Source organism: Mustela erminea, chromosome 1, assembly GCF_009829155.1.
Source record: "Mustela erminea isolate mMusErm1 chromosome 1, mMusErm1.Pri, whole genome shotgun sequence".
Lineage (NCBI taxonomy): Eukaryota > Metazoa > Chordata > Mammalia > Carnivora > Mustelidae > Mustela > Mustela erminea.
In genome coordinates this window covers 159,582,294-159,608,870 of record NC_045614.1, presented here as the reverse complement: position 1 = coordinate 159,608,870, position 26,577 = coordinate 159,582,294, and the positions used below count along the sequence as shown (strand labels likewise).

At 41.2% G+C, this 26,577-nt stretch overlaps 1 protein-coding gene across 24 annotated transcripts in view; it reads right to left on the bottom strand.

Moving 5' to 3' along the window:
- Positions 1–26,577, bottom strand: part of ZBTB20 (zinc finger and BTB domain containing 20) — a 785,951-nt gene that overhangs the window by 87,415 nt on the left and 671,959 nt on the right. Inside the window, exon 1 of one of the 24 annotated variants that reach the window (XM_032360229.1) lies at positions 17,009–23,481. The exons of the other annotated variants lie outside the window; for them this stretch is intronic. The gene's annotated coding sequence lies outside the window, so the exon portion shown is untranslated. Of the gene's footprint in view, positions 1–17,008; positions 23,482–26,577 lie in introns of those variants that run through there. 24 annotated transcript variants of the gene reach the window in all.

Genomic DNA, 26,577 nt, shown 5'->3' with positions numbered 1-26,577 from the left:
TACTTTAAACCCAGCAAGACAAGATAAACTCTGTCTGCCCAGCAGCCTTTCAGAGGCATTAAGGGTAAGAGAGAAGGTAAGTAATTCACTATGCGTCCCCATTTCTATAATGGGGAAGGACGTCTTGATACATTTACAATACTCCTCTGGGGATATTTCATCAGTTATACCTAAACTCTAATGGACAATAATTGATTTGAACTTTCCACTTAGCACAGAGCTGTAAACAGCTTCACTGCAGCCGGCAGCAATGAGCCGACGTTTTGTAAAGTGGAGAGAGATTCAGAAAACTTTTGTACTGGGTCAGGCTGTAGCCTAACAGCTTTTGTATCCAGGGAAGAAACAGTTTGTCCTCCTGGTTTTAATAGCTGGGCTAATCGAGTTTCAGGCCTGCAGTAGGTATAGGTTATCTTTTGAAGGCATTCCATTTTAACCCCTCACTATTATGATGGGTTTACAACCCAGCCATAAAAATGCACTCATGATTTAGACATACATCAAGACACACTCGGAAACATAACTTGCAGGATGCTAATTTCCCGATGAAGGGGAAAAATAAGACATTATAGTCATTTTAAGACTGTAGTTGCTGTTTTTTTAAACTCTCTGTGGTTGGTGAACCTCTCAAGGAAAATATTCCCTCTCCCTCAGTGTCTCTCATCTGGCTGACATCTGTCTCTTATCCTCCACCCACCCCCACTCTGTTTCTGCCCATATCATCATGCAATCTCTCACAGAATGGCCTGAAGTATAATCTGCTGCAAGGAATGGGGCGAGCATGAGGGTATTTCTGTCCCACAGCTTCTGCAGCCCCCTCCTTAGCCCTACTGAATAGAGAAGTGGACAAAGTTTGGAGGAGTTCTCCTTCTTTTAAAATCAGTTTTCTCTCTCACTTGGGCATGACAGCAGGCAAAAAATGAAGAGAAATAGAAGACTAACTACATTTTGCTTAGACCACTGTATCCTCTGCTCAAACTGTGGCTTTTCTACCTTGTCCTGGGGATTTCTCATAAAGGGATTCAAAGCATACCAGGCAGCTGCTCTAAGACGACACAGGGCAGAGGGCCCTCTGGAGTTGTTGCCGCCACTTCTCTGGTGTCAAGGATCTACAAACTTCATGGTGGTGAAGTGGGACCTCATATAATCACCAGTTAGAGCTCTGTGAGAGCCATTCTAGTCTGACGTGTGAGGAACCCACAGCAAAAGGTACATTTTGTAAATATATCGCTCTCAGTCATTACCTTATGTGAGTCTGACACAGAATAGGAATTTTCTTTTGATAATGTGCTGATGAGATTATGAGAGCAAAAACATTTCATTGTCAGAAAATAGGCTTAGCCCTCCCCCCAACTGTAGCTCCCTTTCTAGAAATCTACAGGAAAAATGGTACAACCAGACATTTTATAAGATGTTGTCCAGATTCCGAAGTGGATTAAAATTAAACTAAACATAACTTCCTCCACTTGGCCCTGAAAACAACACTCTGTAGATTCCAGACATCAAGCCTGGTTCTGGTCTGGATTTTACTCTTGATTATACAGGTAACAGTAAACAAGGCACTTAAACTTGTGGAGCCTTAATTTTCCCATTTCACATTTGGGGAGCATGATATCTGTCCATTAATCTTCACTCATATTTATATTCATTCATATTCATGTACTGGTGAAATGAATGAAATTATATGATAGCTACCAGACAAAAAGTTATTATATATACTTAAGGTCAGTCACAGTTAGAGTGTCGTGACCAATGACCAGTCAAAGTTCATTGCATTTTATCCCCTATTTGATAGAAATGGCATTTCCTATCTGTTGGCTGCAAGCACCTGACCCTAGCCATAGGAAAAACCCTTTCCTTCTGTGGTCAAATGGTGACATTTTAATATTTGATCTTTGAATCAAAACTGGCATTTTCATGTTTGGTTTTACCAATGTTTAAAGTTTACTTAGCTTTCAGTTAAGTCACCAAGACCCTCTTTCAACATCAAGCTGCCAATGGAACATTCCTGAACCATAAACTTTCATACAATGGTACCCAGTGACTTTGAATTATTTTCTCCATGATCAACAGCTTAACAAATATTAGTTTGTGAGGTGTTTATATTCCAGACCGTCACTGTATCAGGTTCAACTCTCACAAATTTCCCTAATCATAAAATGTGCTCTATAAATAAAATGATGATAAAAGTTAACAAGAAATGGAAAACTTAAATTCACCCTATGTTTTACATCAACCTTGGGATTCAAAGTTCTGTAATTAATGGAAATGGGAAGAGCTTAGAGAGGGTTCAGGGCAAAGGTCAAAGAACTTTCCCTCCTTCCTTGCCCAAAATATTTTAAGAGGTGATTTGATAATGGTTATCAGTAGGATGATGTGTTAATAGATGTTCTTTATCTATAATTCTGATTAAACATTTAAAAAGGGGGCTTAAGAAGCATCGGGGATTTGATTTAGTTACAAATTCTGACATATTTCACGAGATGTTAAATCCTCATATGAAATACTGTGAAGTCCTATTATAAGTTTTATGAAATACATTTGGTCTCCTTTTGTCTGTGACAATTTAGGTAAAGTGTAGCTAGAAGGCAGGCCAGCTGAACCAAATGAGTTCTAGCCTTTGGCTTTTTATAAAAGTTAAAAACGAGTGGTAAAGCTTATCTTGAAATATTCTTTCATGAAAAGAATATATGGGACACAACGACTGAAACAGCCCAGATGCTAGGTTGACTACTGTCACAGGGAACCAATCACGTATGAACTGTTTTGATTCCATTATCGATCCATCTTTATAAATGCTTGGCAGAGGTCAAGGAAACAAATTTAATACCTATAAAACAAATAAGAGATTTCCTTGTTTGCTTTAAAAAATGACTTTTACTGATTTTTTTCCTTTATAGTATTCAGCTGTATGCAGCCATATTATAATTGTCATACAATAACCTTAATTTGGGGTCACATCTTTTAAAATAATGTATTATTCAGAAACCTCAGGTAAACATGTAATTGAGGAGTAGAAAAGATGCACACAGAGACAAGTAATCATAGATACAAAGCATGGTGAATTTTTGTGCCATGCACTTCACACCCCAACTCATTTCACAGGGAAACTAGAGAAGGGGCAGAACCATGTCTATTATGATAATTCACAAAGGGAGGCCATATAGATATGCATGCAGAGTCTCTCCCCACCTCCCCACGTACATGCCAGGATTTCAACTCTGCGACACTGAGTCCCTTCATTTAGCCAATTAGTCTTTCCAGCTTCATGTAACGCACGCCAAGAAGAAGGAGAAATAGAAGTGCTGACGTTCACTGCTTTGAAAGTTGCTATTCTAATGCCAAAGCTGCCTCTTGAGCAATTTCCAGAATGTATTAACATGGGAGCAAAGCTCTATTCCTAAAGACATAGATCACATTATGCAGGGGAGCCCCCTTCAATGTGTCACAGTGGCGCCGAATCTCCTCCATCCCTTGGAAGACCTTAACCGTTGTAGTTAACATGGGCTCAAGTTTATGGTCCTTCCTCAGGCAAAACCTAGGAGGTCTTCCTGAAGAAAAGGGACCAATTTAAAAATATTTAACAACCAAAGCATGTTTTCTGAATTATACGTTGGCGGAGCCTTTGCACGGCTAGACTGAAGAAAGCCAGTCAAGGTCCTCCAAAGCAAACCAGTTTCTCAGTTCAGGTTCTAGTGAAGGCTTCTTCCATGTCTGTCCTTTTGTTTTGTTTTGTATTTACCAACTAAGTCTAGGTTCAATTTTAACAACTCAAGCAACCCCTAGAATCTCCCCTCACTAATATACAACCAAGTTGAAGAGTGATATTTAGATAAAATATAAATACACCTCTGTGGCTGCAAAACTGTGTCACTATGATTCTCTAAGTACCCTCTGACACACATGGTACGGGTACTTGGCGGGTAATGAGAAGTGGTTCTGAAATACTCAAAAGGATTGATTCCCCTCTTCAGGTGATCATGCTGGTCACAATGGAGGTAGTGACAGAGATCTGAATATCACTTTCTCCTTTTCTTTCATCAATGGATATACACAAGTCATTTTGTGTTTAGCCTGACCCCCTACAGATTCAGCCTTTCTTGCTTAACTCCTCTGACACTTGCAGGAGGTGAGTGGGTAAGTCCTTTACTGAGGTAGCAGAGCACAGCGGCAGGAGGAGACCTCTGTGCCCAAGTCCTGGTTCTTTTACAAGTTACAAATTCTTCCATTTCTCTCTCCTAGGCCCCCTTTTCCCCAGACACAGAATCTGGGCGTTGACTAAGATGATCCTGCAAGGCCCCTTTGAGCTTGTTTTTCCCCTAAAAAGTTTCCCCAAATGGCTTCTTTTTTTTTTCATCCTTGGTTCTATAGTTTAAAATTTTGGCTCAATCTTCAATTATTCCCTCACTCTTCCTTTACTCTCTCCTAAATATGCTGTCCCACAAAAAGCCCCCATGGCCATAGTATTTTCTTTTGACAGGCGTGCATTTGAGGGGTTGGCACACTCCTCTATCATTTCCTATAGCCTATGTCTATTTAGTTAAGGGTTAAGTTAACTTAGTTAATGCTTCCTCTTCAGAATATCTCTGATCAGATCTTCTGCTCGGAACTCAAATTCCATCTAGAGCGTTCTCTCTCTCCTTTGAAATCATTCCACAATCCAAATTCTATATAACCACAGTCCATAACATGATACAATGCCCCAAACTTCTGCAAAACTTTCACATTTTAAAATATTTTGCTTCTCATATATTAGACAATTATCAAATCTAGAAAATTTCTTTTTTTGAAAGATTTTATTTCTTCTTTTTTTTTTTTTTTTGAGAGCGAGAGAGAGAGGAAGAGAGAGAGCAGGGGGAGGGACAAAGGGATAAGGACAAGCAGACTCTATGCTGAGCATAGAGCCAGACATGGGGCTTGATGTCCTGACCCTGAGATCATGACCTGAGCTGAAATCAAGATCAGATGCTGAACCAACTCAGCCACCCAAACTCCCCTAGAAAATTTCTTATAATGATCTTAACTCAAATATACATTTTTAAATATTATCCTTGGGCAGCTTCTGATTACACTGTATCTAAGATGTGGAAATTGCCTCCTCACGGCAAACACATTCTCAGTGGTTTGACTGGCATAGTTCCCTCTTCAGTCCTCCAGTGGATTTCCATCCTACCTCAGATCAATTGTGAATTCCAAACTCCCAGCACGGAAAGCCCTCTCTAGGTTTGCTCATCTGAGATGTCAGAAAATGGTGCCCGAAAGCCCACTTATATCCACGAAGCAAATCTCCTTTGCCTTCTGGCTTCTTGCCATTGAGACTCTTCTCTTTATGTGGGGAAAGTTCATCTCTGAACGAACTTTCCCCTATAAGCCTGCATATGTGGCATAATCCCTCATGCACTGAAGAACATCTTTCCTTCCTTCAAATAATAACTTAAACTCTGCTTCTCCTAGAGAGACTTCCAAGATTTCTTTTTTTTTTTTCTTAAGATTTTATTTATTTATTTGAGAGAGAGACAGTGGGAGAGAACATGATAGGGGAGAAGGTCAGAGGGAGAAGCAGACTCCCCATGGAGCTGGGAGCCCGATGTGGGACTTGATCCCAGGACTCCAGGATCATGACCTGAGCCGAAGGCAGTTGTTTAACCAGCTGAGCCACCCAGGAGCCCCAAGATTTCTTATCAGCCAATGACAACAAAGTAAAACTGATTCCATCTACCTTATCATACTTAAAAAACTTACTGTATTTTAAATGTACATTGTAGTTGCTTGTAAATTCCACTGACAACAGGAAAAATGTTGTAGGTAACCAACCCATAGTTACGGTTAACTTATTGCATTGCAACCTTAGGACTTGATTTCAAATAGCTGTATATAAAAAACCCCAACTGTCCAGTTTTGTTACTTTAAGACCTATAAAGCCATTTAAATCTGATTTTTGAGAACTGTCAACTGCTAGGTATGTGGGAGGTATCGGTAAACACTTGTTGAGTTGGACTGAGGAGGAATCATCTTACACAGTTTACTCATGAAGGAAGGAGTAATCAGAAGACTATTAACATTAATATTCCATAATAACATCTAAATGTAATGAAAAATAATACCCAAATAAGAGTTTCTCAAATTTCTCTTATCCTCTTGATTATTTGATATTGTACAGATAAAACTATACTTTCAAAATAGCTTTGAATTTGAAACACTAAATTTACACACCAAGAATCAGACACTAGCAAAATCTCATAGTCTGATTTATTTCTCTGTAATATATCTGTCTTGAGAACATCAGCAGGAATACACCAAAGAAATATGCCCCTCATGGGATCAACTATATAAAAAGACAGAACACATCATCAGCACAAAAATCATTATCCATCTAATTTCTCCCATTCTAGATGGCTCCGGTGAGCCCCTCCATCATTACTGACTAGGGTTAAGATAGACCTTAATGGATTAATTAAGCCAAAGCAGGACTGCACTGCAGGCCAAAGAGGAGGAGATTCTGACACAGACGAGGCAGCAACCCTGTTCATTCATTCAAATGTGCAAGACTTAGGTACTCCCTAGTGCTGTACATTTATATTATAAAGCAGTCTCCAAAAATAAGAGTTGGTGTCTGTTGTCTGGGTCTTCTCCTTGACAGTCATCAAAATGAAAGACTTGGGTGCTTATCAAAACTTCTCATGGAAGAAATCAAATGTTAAGACTTTCTTTTTCTTCAGGAATGCAGGGAGCATTTAGAAAAGAGATAAATCAACAGAGACGGCACGGTCGGTTTGGTAATCAAGAAGCACCAGCCAGGTTAGAAGTTACTGTTTGGATGCCAGGGTGACTCTCAGAGGTCCAGGACATAGAATATTCACGAAAAGCTGAAAGCAAGACTTGTCCACAGCCATAAAGTCACCAGGGACGCGACCAAAGGCAACTGTCAGAATGGAAATCCTGAGAATTGCTCATTTAAAGAGGATTTTGAAATGCAAATGCACAAGGAGAAGCCAATAATTCAAAGGGCACAATTTAAGGTCTTTTTCTTTTAGTGAAGGAAGAGGAAAAAAAAAAAGAGAGGGAGAGGAAAAAAACAAACCAGAAGTGTTATACCATACGGGGCAGTTTACACTCTCTTTAATGAGCCAAATCACTGTATTGATGACATGAAAACCTACCTGCTTGATGAGGACAATCAGGCTCCATCACATACAACATTTAAATATACAGGTACTAACAGGAAAAAAAAAATCTACCAGAAACACCCTACTCTGGAAATGGTGGGGCTGACTAAGGCAGACTGTATTGTTAATATCAAGCACCAAGCATGCTCTATGAGTCTGGAAAAACATCTATGAGTCGACACTGGAACTGGCAGACCTCACTTCCACTTATGGTACACTTGAGTACGCTTAAAGATTCCAGAAGGGGGATCTGGAAGCTTTCTGCCTTCCTTTTGGAATTGCAGAAACAGGGCAGGCTCCCCTGGGGGTCAGGCTGCTCACACCATGTTGAGTCCGTATTTAAATGATAATTAAAATGAAAAGACACCTATTTCCATGGCTGCCCTGAGTTTTAAGAGCAAGAACAAGTTTCCTGTTCCCTGCTAGAGTTCATTTGTGATTCTTGCATTAGGAGAAAAACTTGCGCAAAGTTCAAACAATAGCACATCTCTCAAAAACACATGACATTTCTCACTAGAGAGAAAGAATAGAATTTTGAAGTTGGAAGGCTTTCCTACCTTTGTGATTACTTAATCTAGTTATCTTGTAAATAAGGAAACTGAGGACTTGCCAATGGTCACAGAGTTAATTATGTAGCTAGCAATTTTATCAGTAATGAGCCCACAGACGGATTCAGGACTATCAGTGATCTGAAGGAACTGGGTCCCTTATGGACTTTTATTTAAACAAAGAATACACACACACACACACACACACACACACACCCCGAGAGTGGGGAAAGATCTACAGATACAGATGTGTGTGTATAAAATATATTGCAGGGCAGTAAAAATCCTGTATTGTAACACTGTTACGACTGTGGTCAAGAAGCCAGTGGCTCGATTAATTTATTCATTTGACAAACATTTATTGAGTTCCAAATATATGCAAGTATTATGAAAGTGAAAAGTGTACGATGAGGTATGGTTTGTGTTGTTTCAAAGAGTTTTACATCTGCAACACAACCACCCAGAACAATCCGGAGTAGCCATTCTGGATGAATATAAAACGTAATCGTTGATTTTTGAGTCAGGAGAGAAGGCACAAACTCTGCATTACACTTTAGGCAGAGACTGGAAATAATCTGGAATATTTCTAACCCCACAAATCTAGACGTTGAGCCATCGATTTCAGCTGTTCCCAGCACTTGGCCATGTTTTCCCCTTCAGAATCTGCCCTAAGTAGCTTGGAAACAGGGCTCTTGAGGCCTTGCCGCTCTGCTTCCGCCTGGTCTCCGAGAGGGTATGTAGGTCAAGGAGGAGGGTGGGGCTGGGGACCAAGCAAGGAACCTGGCTGAGCCTGCATCCATCAGTTCCCGCACACGACCTCATCTCGCAGTTATCTCCCTTACAGTTGTATGTTAGTACGCGGCAGAGCACGTGGATTTCCTTTCAGATGAACAGACACCGAGTGGCTAAAACCTAATGAATAGGTTAGACTGGGTTGGGTTGAAGCCAACCTGCTGGGTTGAAGCAACCTGGTTATGGAGAAAAATCACTAGTAGTAAGCTGAAGCCAAAGGAACGATCCTGTCACCCAGGCATTCCTCTTAAAAAGAAGGGAGGAGAATAATAACATTTGGGTGCCTACCATGTTCAGAGCCTATGCTAGGGGGATTTATGCATATCGTCTCATTGAAGCCTTATAAAAACCTTCTAGAGTTGAGATTATGATCCCCATTTCTTCAGGCAGAGAAACTGAGGCTTAGCAAGACTGTGGTTTGATCAGACTCACAAAGCAGAACACAGTTTGTGGCACTCATGTGTGGATCTGAGTTCGTCCATCTACAAAGCCTATGTTCTTGGCCAAAGTTTACTGAGAGGGAAACCCGAAGATGAAACAACTGTGAGTGCCACGGGCAGTATTTTTAGTGAGTGTCTGCTATACGGTGCTAAACTGTGTGCAGAAGTTTATACAAATATAAACACACATTTTCTGCCACCTTGACATTTAAATATGCTAACACGAACAAACTGACATTGGACCCACCGAAAAGAATATTAATGTGGAAAATTCAAATGATTCATGTACAAAAGAGTATTTTTTTAAGTTATAAAGTCAGTCTACCTGACATTGCAAAGATTTTAGGCAACTAATGCTAAAAAAAATAAACAAACAAACCTCTCCCCCCAAATCTTTCAACATGAGAAAAACATGTGCCATCCCCACAAAAATCTAGCACAGTCAATTCTTTGTTAATTGCCAATAGACAGTGATTTATCCTCAAAAATATTTGAAAGTGAGCCTCCAGTTTGTATTTAAGGGCTTCACGTTCAGTCCAGGGCTGACGTTACCCCTGTCTCTGCTTACCTTGCCGTTGTAAAGCGTGGAAAGGGAAAGGTTTGGGTTTTCCTTCCACATAATAAAGGCTTAGCTGTGGGGAAAGGTGGTTTAAATGAAAACACGGAGTTTCTTTCCTAGTGGTAGGCTGGGGCACTGGGAGATGCCCCTCCTGCCTGGGCTCCACCACCCCCACACAGGAGCCTCCTCGCCTCATTTCATGCAGGGCAGAAAAAGAAAGGGAAGGAAAGAAAAGCATGAAAGGGTGTAGAAGAGGAAGACAGAGGAAGGATAGGGTGGCGAAAGTCATGGGAAGTGGTGGTGACCTCCAGAGGGCTGCATGAAGTGAAAGTAAGAAAAGAGTGAGCTGAGGCAGCAGAGTGCCTCCCAGCTGGAGGTGGGGGGTGCTAAAGGAGGGTGAGGGAGGGTGGGGGTGGAGGGGTGGGGGGGTGTGTGGCTGCTACCATCAGCTCCAGAATTAAAGCCCTCTGTGGCCAGGATGCCACAGAGAGAGGGCAGGCACTGGACAGAGGTTGCCAAATGATGCCACAGTTTTCCATCCCCCTTTATACCACATATAAAAATCATTATTCTGAAAAAACTGTAACTTTCCAGAATATCTTCAAATGCAAGAAAAAGGTGCACTCTAAGATGAAATGTGACATGAGAATAATTTATTATTTATTATGTTACAATCCTTTATTTGTAATTATTATCTAACTATGACACTGCAGGCTTTCAGTGCCCCCTTGGTAATCAGGAGTTGACAACATGCCACTCTCACTGCCTTGTTAAAGAAATAAAAAAGAGCAATTGAGGTAGACAGGGATTAATCGTATTGTAATAATAAGAACACATGACTGATATCCCAAAATCAACAACAAAAATGTCAATAGCGAGGTCCTAAGACCCTGGGTCTTTGTTTGATTTTTCCAAACTCAGGGCCAAAGGTGAGATTTAGGTTGTAAAGGGCCCTCAAAAGATAGCACTGACAGCCTCTGCAGGTGAGCCTTTTGTGAATCAAATTTGTGGCTGGGGTTCCACAGATTCACCCATGCTGGAAACAGCACTCACATCAGCTTTCCCCGAGAGCCACGTGTGGGAAGGAAAGGGTAGGAAAGGAAGCATTAGCACCCCAAATCTCCAGTCATCTTCGACCACTGTGACACGGGTTAGCTGAAGGCCACGGAGAATAACGGACGAGCAGTCGTCTCTTTCTTATACAGACAGAAGAGGTGGGGGGAAACCACACACTTGTATTTTGCTAATGTAAAAGTCCCAGTGGAAACATTAGCACTCAAAGACATTAATGTGGATTTAGGACACTCCCTGAAGGATTTTGATTCCATTAGAAAAAAAAAAAAAAAAGACGGTGACAGATATAATCCTGCTTTGATATGTTTAATGCCATTTAAAGAGAAACTGCACCCATTTACCTCCGGCCGGGACACCAAGAGTTCAAAAAGTGAAGAATCATTCCTCTGTGCAAAGAAAAAGCTTGGAAAATATTATGTGAAAATTAATTTGGCATGCTTCTTTGAAATTTTAGATTTCTGGGATGAGCAAATGGGTACAGTTTTCTTTTAACTGTTTTTGAACACCATGTGTTGAGAAGAAAACAACAGAATGGCAATTGCTCATCCAAAATGCTAACTTGTGGCATGGCACAGTCAAGATGGCCTGCCACAGCCAAAAAGCAGGTGTGCGCTATGCCTCTCACTTCAGTAGCGCGCACGCCACATGGCCCCGCTTTCGGCAACCTCTCGCATTTGCTTTTGGAACCTTTCTGAGGGGGACAGTAAACATGACTCAACAGAATGTCTAGCCTAGGAGGGACTGGCTCCCCCGGCTTTCTGGGAGACAGATTCTCTGAGGAAGAACCAAGGAAAAACAGGAATAATTTGTATCTATTTTGGAATTCTTTGCCATATCACGTCCTGTGACCTAGCACGAAAATGACTGGTTTCAGATCAGTCTGTGTGGATGAAATTTATGATTTAATCAACTTAGAGAGGAATGGTGATGCTTTTGTGTGGCTGGAGAGAACCGATGAAATCGGCCGTCTCGTTTGGGCTGAGGACACAGTTCACGGGGCCGATACAGATTATAAGCACCTAACATGATAGCTTAGAGTAATAAATTAGCCCCTCACCCCTGAGCTTCATGAAAAAGTTCAAAACATAAGATGTACGAAATTATTTGGTCCGCTGGGATGCCAAAGCTTCCTCAATCTACATTATGAATCTATTATGCCTGTTCCAGGAATTAAAAGATTTTTTTTTATACAGACGTAGGTTTCATTAAACTACGTAACAGTTCTATGAGGAAGAGGAGACAGAAAAAAAAAAAAAAAAAAAGAATTTCCACTGCCCCGTAGGAAGCTTAAGAGACCAAACTGAAGCTCAATACAGTTCTTAAGCCTATGCCAGGTACTGCTCTGAATGAAATCCCAGGGGGTGCCTGGGCAGTTCAGTCGTTAAGCATCTGCCTTCAGCTCAGGTCATGATCCCAGGGTCCTGGGATGGAGCCCAGTATCAGGCTCCTTGCTCAGTGAGGAGCCTGCTTCTCAGTCTCCCACTCCCCCTGCTGTGTTTCCCCTCTCGCTATGTCTCTGTCAAATAAATAAACTCTTAAAAAAAAAAAAAAAGGAATGAAATCCCAGAACAACTGTACTGTGGGGGTTGACAGGGTCTGAACATAAACGTGTAGATGGGACTCAAAATGATGATTTTAACATAAAGAAATGGGATATTGCTGCTTTATTCTATGATTTAAATTAATCACTCAATAATCATTTATTAAAAGCCTACTATGTGCAAATACTGCCAGCCAAGAGTAGGGAAGAATTAAACCTATAAACACTAAATTTGAAAAAAAAAAATCCTTACGTTTACAGATACAATTGAGTGCTGTTCTCTGTAGGCTAGCTCTTGGGCAGGCATTCATGGAGTTCTGAAAAGAGTTTGCTGCCAAATCCTTGCATGCTATTGTTAATTTGACTTATTAAAATTACTGTATTTACTATGTACCTTTTAATTCTGCTGGTACTTTCTAGGTGTTGGAGGGGATACAAACTGTGTATAAACACAATCTCTGTATTTATGAAGCTGACTGTGCAGTGGTAGGAGGAATGAGACACATATAAACATACTCTGGTAGAGAACAGTATGTAATCAGTGCCACATGAGACATATAAATAAGTGCTTTAACAGTTGGGAAGAAGGAAGACCTTCTGGCTATGGAACAACCCCTCCACAGACTTGCTAAAACGGTTCAGCACACTAAAAGGAAGGGACCTGGACCATGCTTCAAGTTAACTAGCCATCACTGCACAGAGGGATTTAGCTGGACTGTGAGGGGAGGGATATGTACTCTCTGTCCACAGCACCTCTCACACTGAATTGTCCTATAGCTGATGTTTACCGAAAGCGTGCACGGATGAAAGAGAAGTCCACGTGGATGCCAGGCCGGGTCAGTATCCCGCATCAGTCCTAGATCTAAATGATCATCAATGCCCTATTAGAAGTTGACATTGTAATGACATGATTTTCTTCCCATACTTGTGTGAAAAGTTTAGTCCTTTACCCACTCTAGAGGGATGGAAGGTGTGAGTCAGGGTTTTATCCTTCCAAGTGAGGAAACACTTTGTCCATGGTATGGGTATCATAGTGTCTGTCAGAACAGCAACAAATGAATTCCCTGCCAGACCCTCAGGACGGTGAGTCAGAGCGCATGCATTCGAGAAGTGATGACAGTGAAAAAGGGGCACGGCTCATGTGCGGTGGTCCTTACAAGAAGGCAGGTCCCATGCGCGAGGAAACAATTTGGATGTCGTGGCTTCTAGATCAAGGTTCTATCTACAGAACCACCTTCTTTTTCTATTTTTCTTCTTCTTGGGGATACTCTAGCCCTTTGCATCATAAATAGTGGCCTTCTGTAGTTGATGTGTATGTGTGTGTATGTGCGTGTGTGTCTATTTAACGGGGAGGATGGCATTACTGATGTGCTTTTGTAAAGGATTCAAGGTTGTCTGGATCCTCAAAGAATGCAATTGGAAAAAAAAAAAAACTACTGTTTCTTTGATTCAATGGTGCTTACATTTGGGCAGAGTTTTCTTTTTCCATCCTCAGATACAGTATTTGAGACAATCTGCCCACAATGGAAAGCTTTTAGAGCTTCAAAAGTGTAGGCGAACCAAATCAGAATTAATCTCTGTGAAAATGGAGACTCAGGCACATGGAAAAAGTTTAGAAAGGAATCCAGGCAAGAGGCAATCCCACGGAAAGCTGACATCTTTCCCAATTCCAGGTGAGCTAGAGCATGACAGAAGGGGCGTGAAGAGTTCTAGCCCCTCATATGATCCATTGTCTCACCTGCACACATAGAACTGGGGTCTCTGTTGCGAGAAGGTCCAGGTGATTTACTTCCCTGTCCTGTGGTCTGACTGCGTGAACCTAACTAAGGGAAGGCTAACTAAGGGAAGTCTAGGCTAATTGGGGCCAAGATAAAATGGCCAATAGCTATTCACTCAAAAACATGACCAGATCAGTCTGCAGGGTAGCTGCAGCAGCAGTGTTTGCTTTTTTTTTTTTTTTTTTTTAATTTAAAGATTTTATTTATTTGAGAGAAAGAGAGAGGGTGAAAGAGCATGCAAGAAGAGGGGGGCGGGGGGAGAGGAGACTCTCCGATGAGCTGGAAGCCGGATGTGGGGATGTGGGGGCTCCACTCCATCCCAGGATCCTAGGATCATGACCTAAGCCAAAGGAAGACATTTAACCCACTTAACCGACTGAGCCACCCAAGCGCCCCATTGCTTTTATTATCATATTAAAAGCTGTGCATTTTTTGGGGGGGGGGGGAAGCTCTTAAAAAAAAAAAAAAGTCCTTGCGAACCAGGGAAGCACGAATGATAGAAGGTAACAATGATCACCTCTGAATACTTGGTATGTGCCCAGCAGGTTTTTTATATGTGGATTTCTTCACATATGCTCTCTATTTGATCCTCATACCAACTAGGAAAGATTTATATTTTGCCCCTTCTCTTTGTAAGGAGTTTAGGGTTCAGAGAGGTTAGGTGACTCTCCTCCCGTCACACAGTTAGAAGGGGCTAAGCTGGGACACAAAGCCTGTGCTCTTCTCTGTGCCTTGTGCTTTTCGTGGCATGGATTCAGTGTTGGAGGAACTCTGCCCAGCATCTCTGGTTAGCAGAGTGAATTGCTTTTATCATTTGCCAACATGTCATAGAAAAAAACCAAAACAACAAAAAAATTAAAACTCCTGGCTCTAAGAGATTTCCTATCTACCACCTGAAATTTGGCTTGGTTTCGTATTTGAGTATCTGACAATCTTATAGAAAGTCTAACAAGAATGAAGGTTTTTCATTTATGCCAGCTCCTACATTAGTTAAAAATCTTCTTCCTATATAACATTGTGCCCAGGGAGCTCTCTCACGGCCAGAAACTCATCTGAAAATGCTGAAAAGTCAGAATTTGGGGCCTATCCGAGGACTAATGTTACCAGCTGTGAGTCGGCTTGAACATCAGTAATATGATATTTCCCGCTACAATTTGATTTGGTTAAAATGTGTTTGAAGTTCACCCTTTTATTAACTAGAATTACCACCTCCTGTAACTGGAGGGCCCCTGAGAGCAGGCTACTAGTGCAATCCAACCTCCCACCTGCCATCAGTGCATTTCCTGGCAACAAATACTATTAAATTGGTAACTACAGAAATAGGTCAAAATGTCTTTTCAATAGTTGCTAATGTTCTCCTAATGCTCCATCGCCTGCCTTTGATTCTCCTGCTAACATTTTCTCTCACATCACAGCAGCAACAACTAGTGAAAAGAAAAGACTAGAACGTGGAGAAAAGCTCACAGAGGCAAACGGAGGTGCTCTTAGGAGTTCCCCAAATGGTTGGATAGAAGAGCTACATCTTCCTCGTGGCTGAGGGCCCCAAACTCAGCTCTGCGTGTGAGTTGGGTGACCAGGGGAAAAAAGCCACGTCCCATCTAAGTATTAATACCCATCTCTACAAAAGAGGAAACTCAAGGTGACTGATTATTCAAATCTGCAAAATGCTCTGAGTTCACAGGAGGTAGGAGCCTTGATTTGTCACAAAGCAGTCAGTTTTAAACTTATTTACTCTACTTTCATAACCATACCCATTAGGGCCTTGACTATCCAAGATAGAAACTTATTTTCATAAAAAAAAAAAAAAATGTTGGGCACCTGGGTGGCTCAGGTCATGATCTCAGGGTCCTGGGATCAAGCCCCGTATCAGGCTTTCTGCTCAGCAGGGAGCCTGCTTCCTCCACTCACTCTCTGCCTGCCTCTCTGCCTACTTGTGATCTCTCTCTGTCAAATAAATAAATAAAATCTTTAAAAAAAATGTTACTATGACATATTTTTGTAACAGAGACCCTCTGCAATCATCTGGGGTTTGATTATTCACTGTGTAAACCTACATTTTTTCCTACTCTCTCGCTCACCCAGGAAGAAAGTTTGCTTTTCTGAGTTCACATCACATATGTGACCAAAGAAGAAGATGAGGGTGGGTGGGTACAGTTGCACGCGTACTTGGGGGATTCGAGGCAGAGGAGTTTAGCTCCGAAGGGACAGCCACCTACAGTAAAGCAGGGAGCAGACACAACCTTGTTAATAAGGGTCGGTTCAATTTCCAACCCTTCTTCTGAAATGCAAACATCCTGTAGTGTGGTTAAGCCATTCACATACCTCCTGCTCTAAGCACTTCAACACGGAGAGAGCTACCTTGGTTTCAAGGTCTGAGCTGGAGCTAGGGGAAAGGATGGAGAGGCAGAAAAAGGAAGTCAGATTAACAGACGGACTGTGGGCCCTGGAGGCAGAGGAAAAGAGGAAGGGAGTGGCTGTGATTGAAAAGGACTCAATTTCCTTTGCCATTTTTGCCCTGGGCCTTGTCTGGAGATGCCTGGCTGATGAGTAAAGCTTTTGGGCTCTTCTGCTGTGCCATGGTCGTGCTGGTGCTAGACACAGAGCAACGGTTGATTTAAAAACTTGCAAACTTTGGCCTACCTGGTTCAGGCAAGGATGGGGTATTCCAATCTACAGTTTAAAGTTACAAAGACTACACCGTCTAGGATCTCTCCACTCGATTCCTCTGCTTTCCTTCCTTTCACAGGAAGGGAGAATAAACCTAGGGAAAAGAGGGTGGGGGGAAGGAGCCGGGAGAGGTGGAGGAAGCTGACCCTTCCTGAGTTTCTGCTGGGAGTGAGGCTTAGCATTAAGTGAACCTCTCTGTGGATCCTCCCAACAACTCTGGAGGCATTATCAGTGGTAGGAAGGATTTTTAGAGGTTCAGAAGCTAGCTAGCCTAAGGTGACCGGTTGTGTTCTTTTTCACACATAACTCCCCCTGCTCCTAGTTCCTTCCTCCTGCATATTTCCTCCTCCACCTGCTTATGGACACTTAGAAATTGGTTTGTGGACCATTCATTTAGAATAGATATTTTAGGAACATTGAGGATGCCCTGAGTTGTCAAAAGCATACCTGGCTAAGACTCCGGAGACTTGGGTTCTTCTGGTGAAAGCCTGGTTCTAACGACTATCACTGTGGACAGGTCCATGAATCTCCAGGGGGTCTAATCCAGACCCATCTTAAAATTCTGTCGTTCACACTCCTCGAGGTGGTAACAGGGGTTGGTGTGTATGTACAAAATTTAGCAAAAATCATTATTATTAGGTGCCTTAAATAGACTAAAGAGAGGAACTTCATCCCTCTGATGCCAATTTGCAGCAAGAAGGATGAAAGCATTGCTATGGGCTGAAGGCAGGAGAGGAAGTAAGAAGGATGGAACACAGAGCTCTAGTGGCCTGCAACGGTGGGAGGCTAAGAGACAGAAGCCCAGGGTCAGAGAAGCCCAGGGAGATCAACTTGTTTTTAGAATACCCTGTTGTGTCTAATAGCATAATGCTTGGGAAGTCCTAGTCTAAGATAACCTAAATGTTCCATGTTCTTTTTTCAGTCTCAATGTAGTGGTTGACACCTATTTTAATCACCCAATAAAGGGCAAAGACTTCACTACCACAACTATTTCTTCCAAGTATCAACCTCTAGCGAAAAGATACTTGGCTGAGACAAGACTACTGAGTTTCTGATTACAAGACAAGACCATCTTGATTATAATCATCTCGAGTTGTCTGGAGGATGGAAAGAGTGATGGGTTCTTCGGAACCACATTATATGGACAGAAATCTTCCAAGTTTAACACAAGAATTAGCTTCTGATGAAAAGAGGATCATTTTCAGTAAGAAAAGACATGTGCCTGTTACCTTCAGTGGGCATGCCAGGAAAACTGAAATTCCACATACGACCAGCTACATAATTTGTAGGGCTCAAGGCAAAATGGAAATGTGGGGCCCCTTATTCAAAAACCATTAAGAATTTCAAGACAGCAACAGCAGAGCATTAAACCAAGCATATGGCCCTCTTAATCATGGGACCATGAGCAACTGTGAAGGTTGTGCGTCCCAGGAAGGTGGTCCTGATTCCAGTTACTGTTTTCATGAAGCCAAGGCAGTCCCATAATTACCAAGACCAAAATTAAGAAAGGTGCACTCCTGCTCTCAAAACTCTCAGTCAATTCTCTCTTCCTAGGGTAAGGACGCAAAGGAATCCTGCAGCAAGGATCAGAAAAATCTGGGGTCTGCCAACATGTTTGATAGATTGCAACGGCACTGGCTTCTGCTACACTTGTCACAGGCACTAATCCCCACTTCTGTCACAACCCAAAGATGCCCAGGATATCAATGTCTGGGAATTGACACATAGTTTCTGAAAACACAAATTTCCGGGAAAACACACAGACACACACACACACACACACACACACACACACACACACGCACACACGCATGCACACACAGACACACACACAACAAAACAAGCAGAAGTTACTAAAAAGAAGCGGAGTTTCCTGGATGTAAGTAAGTCTTGTCCCTGATATCTTTCTAGCCTTACCTTGAGCAGTTCTTGAACAAGTGCACACAGGCTCAAAGCACAGGTAAATTACCACAATGACTCTTTTCAGTTTGGGGAAAAATACAAGAAACAGGAGAACCTGGTCATAGCCCAGTAGAAACTCCTTGTTTCACTAACAGTATGTTTTCTCCCTCTCTCTCTCCTTATTGTGCTAAATTGGAACTGTGACTTCACTTTCCATGGAAGCCAGTTTCTCTTTCCTGGATGCTTGTAACAGACCAGAGAAAAGCTAGCAGAGGGTACCTATCATGTTAACAATATCACATTTATTTATCTTCACCTGTCTCCCTCCCCCACCCCCCTGCCAAGTCATTGCCATTCCACTGAGGTCTATGTATAGGAAGCAGAGATTGAAAAAGCAGCAAAATGAACCCAAAAGTACAGTAGCAGTACAAAATAGATGAAAGTGGCCTCTTTTCCAATGATCTTAGGGGCTTTATATAAACTAAGTCTGACTCTCATTGGGACAGACCCATAGCCTCGGCAGATGCCTAGAATGTCTGTATAGGTTAAAGCTTATCCTCTCCTTATCCTTGTCCCATTTTCTAAAAAATAACTGTCTAATATAGAGAACAAGTTCATTCTTACAGCCAGAATTGTACTTTTATACTATACCTTGATTTAGGATTTTTTTTTTTTTTTTTACTCTATCTATTGGCAAAGCTAATCATTTGTTTTGCTTAGTAGGCTTGTACTGACTTTAGTAAGGCCACACGGGTCCATAAGTAGATAGAAATGTGTTTGAATCTCTATAATCATGCTTAGATTTCCAAAAGTCTTCCATTTCACAGAAGTGACAGAGGCTCAGTCATCATTTGCAAGTGTTTTAACGACTGGTAATTAGCTAAGAAGGTCTTTACAAAAAAAAGTGATTGACCTTCGCAACAGTTGCATATATGCAATCCCGATTTGTTTATTTTTAAATCGTTCTCCCCTGCTGTAAATAGATAACTATAATATATACATTTATATACATGTGTACAATCAGCCTTAGCAATACCGCTGTGAGGGAGATGAGGATAGATGGTTTTCTATTTATTTGACAAATGCACTATTACATAGCTGGGTTAAATGATTTGTCCTGTTAGGAAAGGTGGAGCTGGGGGACCCCCCCCCCCTTCCTGCCATCACAACTGCTCTCAATGTTATACCACTCTGGAATCAGGCAGCCACTATTGTTTTCAGGCTACCTGATTGAAAGGTGGGGCAAGGCAATTTTCCAAAAAAAGTTTAACTCTTTCTTCTCTTTCTCATACTTCCTTACTATCTCTTCCCTCTGAGATTATTATAAACAATTGATAAATGTGGCTGCTGTATGTTTATCCTTGCTCTTCATGGGCTCTAATGGGTTTTAGTTCTCAAGAGGGCATAAGAAAAAAAAAAATTACCTCCAAAATAGAGATAAATAAAATAAACAAAATAGTGGTAAATAAAGCTGGGACAGTGGATTTGAGTTAATGTCCCTCATGGAAGTTGGTACAAGTGAGGTCTCGGACTCCCGTTTCACAAGAGCTAGTCCAGAGCTCTGAAGGGATATAACAGGAGCGAGGGCTTTTGGAGGCAAGATCTGCTCATCGATACACTTGTTGTTCTCTTGGCATCCCAAAAAAGGGTCAGAGCTTTCGCTGCCTCTTTCTGCTTCAACTTGCTGCTCTCCACTGTACATTAAGGCTGCATCCTCTAAGTCCTGACCTTAGTCTTTCTCTATTTTGGTACATATTTGCATGTCACTTACGGTGCTGTATTTGATTTAAAAAAAAAGGGCCTGACTGTTATTTGGCCAGGGAAAGACTATTTTGGTATTCTTTTTAAACTCCTTATTACCTCTTTTGTTGACTATTTGTGGGAATAAAACTATCTTAGGTTTCTTGCCACTTCTCATGCTTCTGGTTAATGTTTCCCAACGTTATCTGGTACATTTGTAGGGAATACAATTTTATTTAAATACAACCTAAACAAAACATAATTGTGAAAGAAAACCAAGAGGGAAGAACATAGATAATGAATTTTGAAGTTAAATGTAGTAAGTTACTTAATTCTGAAATATCTGCCGTTCTCACTCATTTATATCATCAGAATGTAACACAGCTGACAAAGTGGTTATCCATACGAAGGTTTTTTTGTTTTGTTTTATTTTAACGAAGGGACAGAATTATGAGTCTATTTTTTGGTGATAAGAGCTCTCACCCCTGCAGCACACTAGCCCCTAAGCACCATCTGCTGTGCGAAGGCAGCTTCGGTGAGTCCTCCTGGAGGACACGGCATTATCAACATGATCAAGAAAGCTGCTTCTGTTTAGGACCCAGGCTTCGCAGAGGGTGGCCTCCGTGTCCTCAGAACCTTGCTGGCTGTCATCCCATCAGGTACCCAGTCTGCAGTTGCCACTCAGACGTGGAGAGTGTGTGCGTGGGGACGACACACAATGGGCCAGGAAGGGACACAGAGCTCTGTCGTACCAGTACATTTATTGTAAGGAACTAGTTATGCTGCAACGGCTTTGCTCTTTTATATTCCAGGCAACACGCCGGTGAATATAATTCATAATGAACATATTCAACATTTTCCCATCAGTTCAATACATTATTCATAAATATTAGAGATGGAAAAGACCTAGTAGATTACTGAGTCCAAACCGCCTTCCTGCACCTCCATTTCCCCCAACTGTTGATGCTAGCTCAAAACAACAGTAACAACAACAAATCACACAGGGAAAGCAACAAATTCACAATTTTTATGAGTAAAAGGGAAAGCTCCAAAGAAGAAGCCTGCCTTGAGAGTGGGGAGGTCTGAGGCTTTTCCTTCCTGCCAGTGTGGCTCACTGAGGACTAGGATTCTGGGCGGCTCTTTGCCGTGAAGACGGGCCAAGGGAGGGCAATGCCCATTTTTCCTCTTGAGAATCCAAATTCAGGGTAAAGCCCCAGAGGCTATACCGTGTCCCGGGCTAAGTGCTTACTATCTGTCTCGACAACCTGGTGTGGACTCAGGCGTTCTTCTCTCTAGTTAGAACTTGAGATACTGACAATAATGATGAAAAAAAAAAAAGTATAAATAAATAGAAAGTTAAAACTACTAGAGAATGCTCCCTGGGATTATCTGTACTATCAAGATAGGAAAACTCTGCAGATGCTACTGTCTCTCTGGAGGAATAAATGCTTGCATTTTAATATTCTCAGCAGCTGGTTCCTGTTGAATACCATCAGGATGATTCAGCCACCCACCAGGAACACCAGTAACAGCAAGTGCACACACAGAAATCTGCAAAACTTTCTTCTCTTGATGCCAACCCCATTACTCTGGCAAAGTGAGAGCCCTTTATTGAATTACCAGTTCTACTAAATGTGACCCTTTCCCCTCTGGAATACCAGCACACTCGGAAAGAAATGGAACTTTTGGCTGGGTAAGATGCAACATTCTTTCTGACTTGAGCATACCCTACTGTCACTCTCTCGTGGCCACAGTCATGTGATCTGCTCCTTTAACATGCTCTCATCATTCGCTGGAAGGACCAGTGAGGTCCGTACGTACCCCGAGTCCACCTTGCATGCCACGGCACTACAGCTGAACCTGTGTATTTAACGCTGGTTCTTTACCCTGGCCAGCCTCTGGTTATTTTCTCACTTCCATTTTTCAGAAGTTTCCCCTTGCCAGAGAATGTGGTTGCATGCCAGGACAGACAGAAATGTGTAGATGAATTGCGTTGACCATAGCCATCACTCATACAGAATGACCATGCCATACTCAAGTTAGATAAAAAGCCTAAATGGGCCCCCTTCTTCAAACAGACCAGATTAGATATAAAGGGAAAAAAATGCCAAAGATGATAGCTAGCTATCAAAATTGCCTCACTGCCTCATTTTCAGGTCCCCAAAGGAAAATCTAAGGACATTCAACACAGAGTCAGGTGCTCTCAACAGCCATGAAAATATACGGCTGGAGAGGGAATCTATAAATGTAATGAATACACAATTGGCTTATAACAGATACAACTAAAATTAAATTCAGTATCTTGACCTGCTCTCCAAAGTGAAAGTTTCTAGTTCAGGCTACAGACAGAGGTACAACAAGCTCATTAATCATATGAACCAGGACTATAAGCTGACACTTCTGGGGATGTTGGGAAGAGCAATCCTCAGTGGTTGGGGAGTCCGTGGGGAACCCAAATGAGAATGCGGCACTGGCCACAAGCAGCCACTATTCTAAACTCCCAGGAAACAAAGTAAGGATCTCCGTTAGGAAGTAACAGACCCTACTGACTTACACAAGAAGAGTCAATATACTTTTTATTCAGTTCCTATTATGGAAAAGTCACTGCGTTTGTGTTTGTTGCTTGAGGAGATAATGAACTCAATGAGATCAGCCTAGGACCCAAAGAAGAATGTTGTTGGGAAAGAACTGCAGAGAAGGGAATATTAATAACAGTAGTGGTAACAACAACAAGGATATCGGATGATGGCCACATGCTAGTTTTTCTGGCAAGCATGTCATACACTCCTTTATAAAATTCTTACACTGTTTCAGCAAGGTGGCTATCATTTTCCCACTTACAGATGTGCATAGTGAGGCCCAGTGAAATGAAATGCATTGCCCCAAATTACATAGACCTGTTCCTTACGTGGCAAGTAAATACTTAACATTACAGATAAATACAAAGATGACTAATCTATAAGACAGAATATGACAAGAGCCATTAAAAGATAGAGGATTGTAGAAATAACACCAGGAAAGAGGAACAGGGATGTGAAAATGTGGCATGTGCTTAGGAAACAAGGATAGCCTGGTCTGTAATGCATTTAAACTTGTTGACTCAGCACCCTCTGATTATAACTCCTACTTTGATAAGATAGTAAGATACACCCATCTGTACAAAAAGATTTCTAGGAAGAAGGACATCTTTCTAAAAGATCTGACTACTCTTTCTCGTATTTTTTTCCTTTCTCTTCCGTTCTTCCTTTCTTTCCTTCTCCCCTTCTCCCCTTCTTTTTCTTTCTTTTCCTTCCTTCCTTCCTTCCTTCCTTCCTTCCTTCCTTCCTTCCTTCCTTCCTTCCTGTCTCTCTCTCTCTCTTTCTTTCTTTCTTCCTCTCTCTCTCTTTTGGTGGGCCCAAACAGAACAGAAATGAAATACAAAGTATCCCCGGAGGAGATATGAGTGTGAGGGGAGCAGTATTAACAGCAGAGGGTGTCCAAAGAGTGCAAGATCTGGGTACATTTTCTTTTATTCCTCAGACTGCCTGATCCTTAACACTCTATTTGCCCCTGCCCCATTAAGTTAAGATTATTGGTACAGTGATAGGAACCCAGAAGGATTGGATCCTTTATTCTCTTCCTCAATTACTTTGGGTATATCATCTACTCTTTATTTTTATACAAATTGTGTTAGGGGTCAGAATGCGGTGTAGGAGCAGTAGCTAGAAAGCCAGAGTTCTAAGATAATTTACCTTTCTCATCTTGAGAAAGTTTTGTCACTTCTCTGTTTAAATTTTTCTATCAGCAAAGTAAGTGGTTTCAGCCCAAATAGCATTTCTTAATCTGTTAACAACGCACCCTCCCGCCCCTTTCCTTTTGATGAAAATAAAACCTTATGCTTTTCTGAATTCTTTTTCACTCTTCTCTAGTTAGACCCCTGGTTCACAGAATGCACTGTACGGCACCACTAGTCAAGAGGAATTGGAGGAGCTTTCCTTTTAACTTGTTTTAAAATATAAGTCATTGTACTACATAAAAATACCAATTTTCTCAAATTCTACAGGGTGCTGGAAGCAGGTATTCAGTATTTGTTTTTTGTTTTTTGTTTTTTTTTCTGGAGAGTTTGCTCACCCCCTCACCCATATTGAGATATCTAAGGCTCCTTCAAGCTCTAAGATGCAATGATTATGATTCTATGATGCTGACATTTGCTTCGTCGACACTTAAAGCAGAGCTTTTCAACTTCAAACAACAGCATAACAAGTTGCTATAACAATTACACTTATATGAATCTTTAGGCAGATGGGGACAACAGCTCTTTACAACTAGGATCACACCGGACAGCCCAAGCTTTAGGAGGGTGTGAAAATTCTCAGCAAAGGTGAATTCTTCAGTTAATTATATCCTATAGGAAAAAGTCTTGCCTTCCCATTTACTTATAAAACTGACTAACTCTTTTTTTTTGTTGGTTGGCGGGGGGGGATGTTAATTTTCCAGCTAACCACAGGCTGGAACATCTCCAGTAACTTTAATCACTAGTCCCCACTCTGTCGGAGTTCCCGTGTCTCACCCTCCTAACCTTGCCCGTTGAGTTCATCCTTACTGATGTAATCATACATGCTTCTTTGTAGTGACATTCGCCACAGTGCTCATTTAGAATTATCATCATTTCTACTGCACCCTAGGTCAACGGGATTAAATGTGCTTATGCAATTTGTTGTCATTTTAATTTTTTCAGCTAGGGCTTCTTCATCCAGAAGGACAATTTATTTTATCTGATCAATATGTAACTAGCCAGTCAAATGACTCTGGAAAAATTGGTAGAAAAATCATTCACTGGGGCAAAATCTTGTATTTAGAGTGGTTTTTATAAACCTGGACAGTGGCATTTCACTGACCTTGACTCCACAGGTCCAAAATTTATTAGCGTAAACTTAGTCTTTCAGTCTATTAAAGCAATAAACATAAAATATGCATGATTTGTATTTATGTGTGTGTGGAATTTAATAAACTCGTCGAGAGTCAGGTATTTTTAAAGAAATCTCTGGCCTGTTCCACACTGACTAATTCACCGATTTCCAGATAAAGCTGAAAATATTCTTTTTGCTGCGGCTTAAACTTTTTTTTTTTTTTAAAATAAATACAGTACATAGACTGTAAAGTAGCAATGTGGTTCCCTGTGACATTCTACATATTCCTTAACTTTGCTCTCTCTATGCTCAGGGGTCAGGGGTTGCAAAATAAATAAATCCACAACAGTTTAAATCTAAGAATTTGGCTAAACTCTGAAAACATAGCCTAATAGACTCAAAAGCTTGGCATCTCATCATTGCTTTATATTATAAGGCTGACAATGCCACCTTATAAAAGATATATTCGTTTATTTTCCTGTTTGATCAAAAGTGAGGGTTTCAGGAATGGGAATGGATTACAGATCGTTCTCTCCTGGTTATTTTTGGCTTTAAGTATATTGATCATTTTATCATTTTCTTGTTTTAAACTGCTTTAAACACAGCACAAATGTTATTCTCATCATGCCAGAAATGGGTTTGGAATTGATTTTGAGTTTCCGTCAATTTTACTCTTTGCTCTCTGAGAGAAGTTTTTCACTTGCTTAAATTCGAAAGGATAGTTTTGTTCAAAAGATGTCAGAGTACAACCTTTAGAGATCCTCAGCTGGACAAGAAAGCTCACATTTTTCTACTTTACAGAAGAATAAAAAAATCATGAATTTATTACCATGGACTTTATTGAAATTAGTGAGGAATCATTCATACGAATGCAATTTCAAGGGCTTCCTCCCTCTTTCTCTTCATATAAGTGTTCGACAAAAGCGTGTATCTTCTGAGAAGCCAGCCTGATTGGTCCAGGTTGGCACTGTTTCAGTGTTTGGCCTACGGCGGCTGCTTAGGAATAATTTTGTCTCATCCTCTCTATTTTCCTGGACCGTATCAGACTCAGACACGTGGTATGCAAAGGAAATCCAAGTCCCTTAAAAATGCTATTTCTTTGGGTACTAAAGCCAAGCTGAGTTCTACTTTGGCCAAATGATCTTATCAAGATTTAACAAGAGATATGCAGTAATATCTACAATCTGTGAGCAGACATTCACTAAGGAAGATAATTTACTACATACAGAATACATACAGAATACATATATTTTCCCTCCTGCAAGCAGGGAAGGACACGATTGAACTTATTCTATGGGTGCTGAGAATAACAACACCGACACGGATTTTATGGCAATTATTCATTTCAGTTAATTTAGAAAGAAATAAACAAGCAGTTCTTTCCATATTAAAACAGATACTGGAGATCTATTTTCAGTTATTGCTGAAAATATTTTGGCTTCCATAAAGGCACCTTACTAACACAGCTGCTTTGCCCTCCTCTGC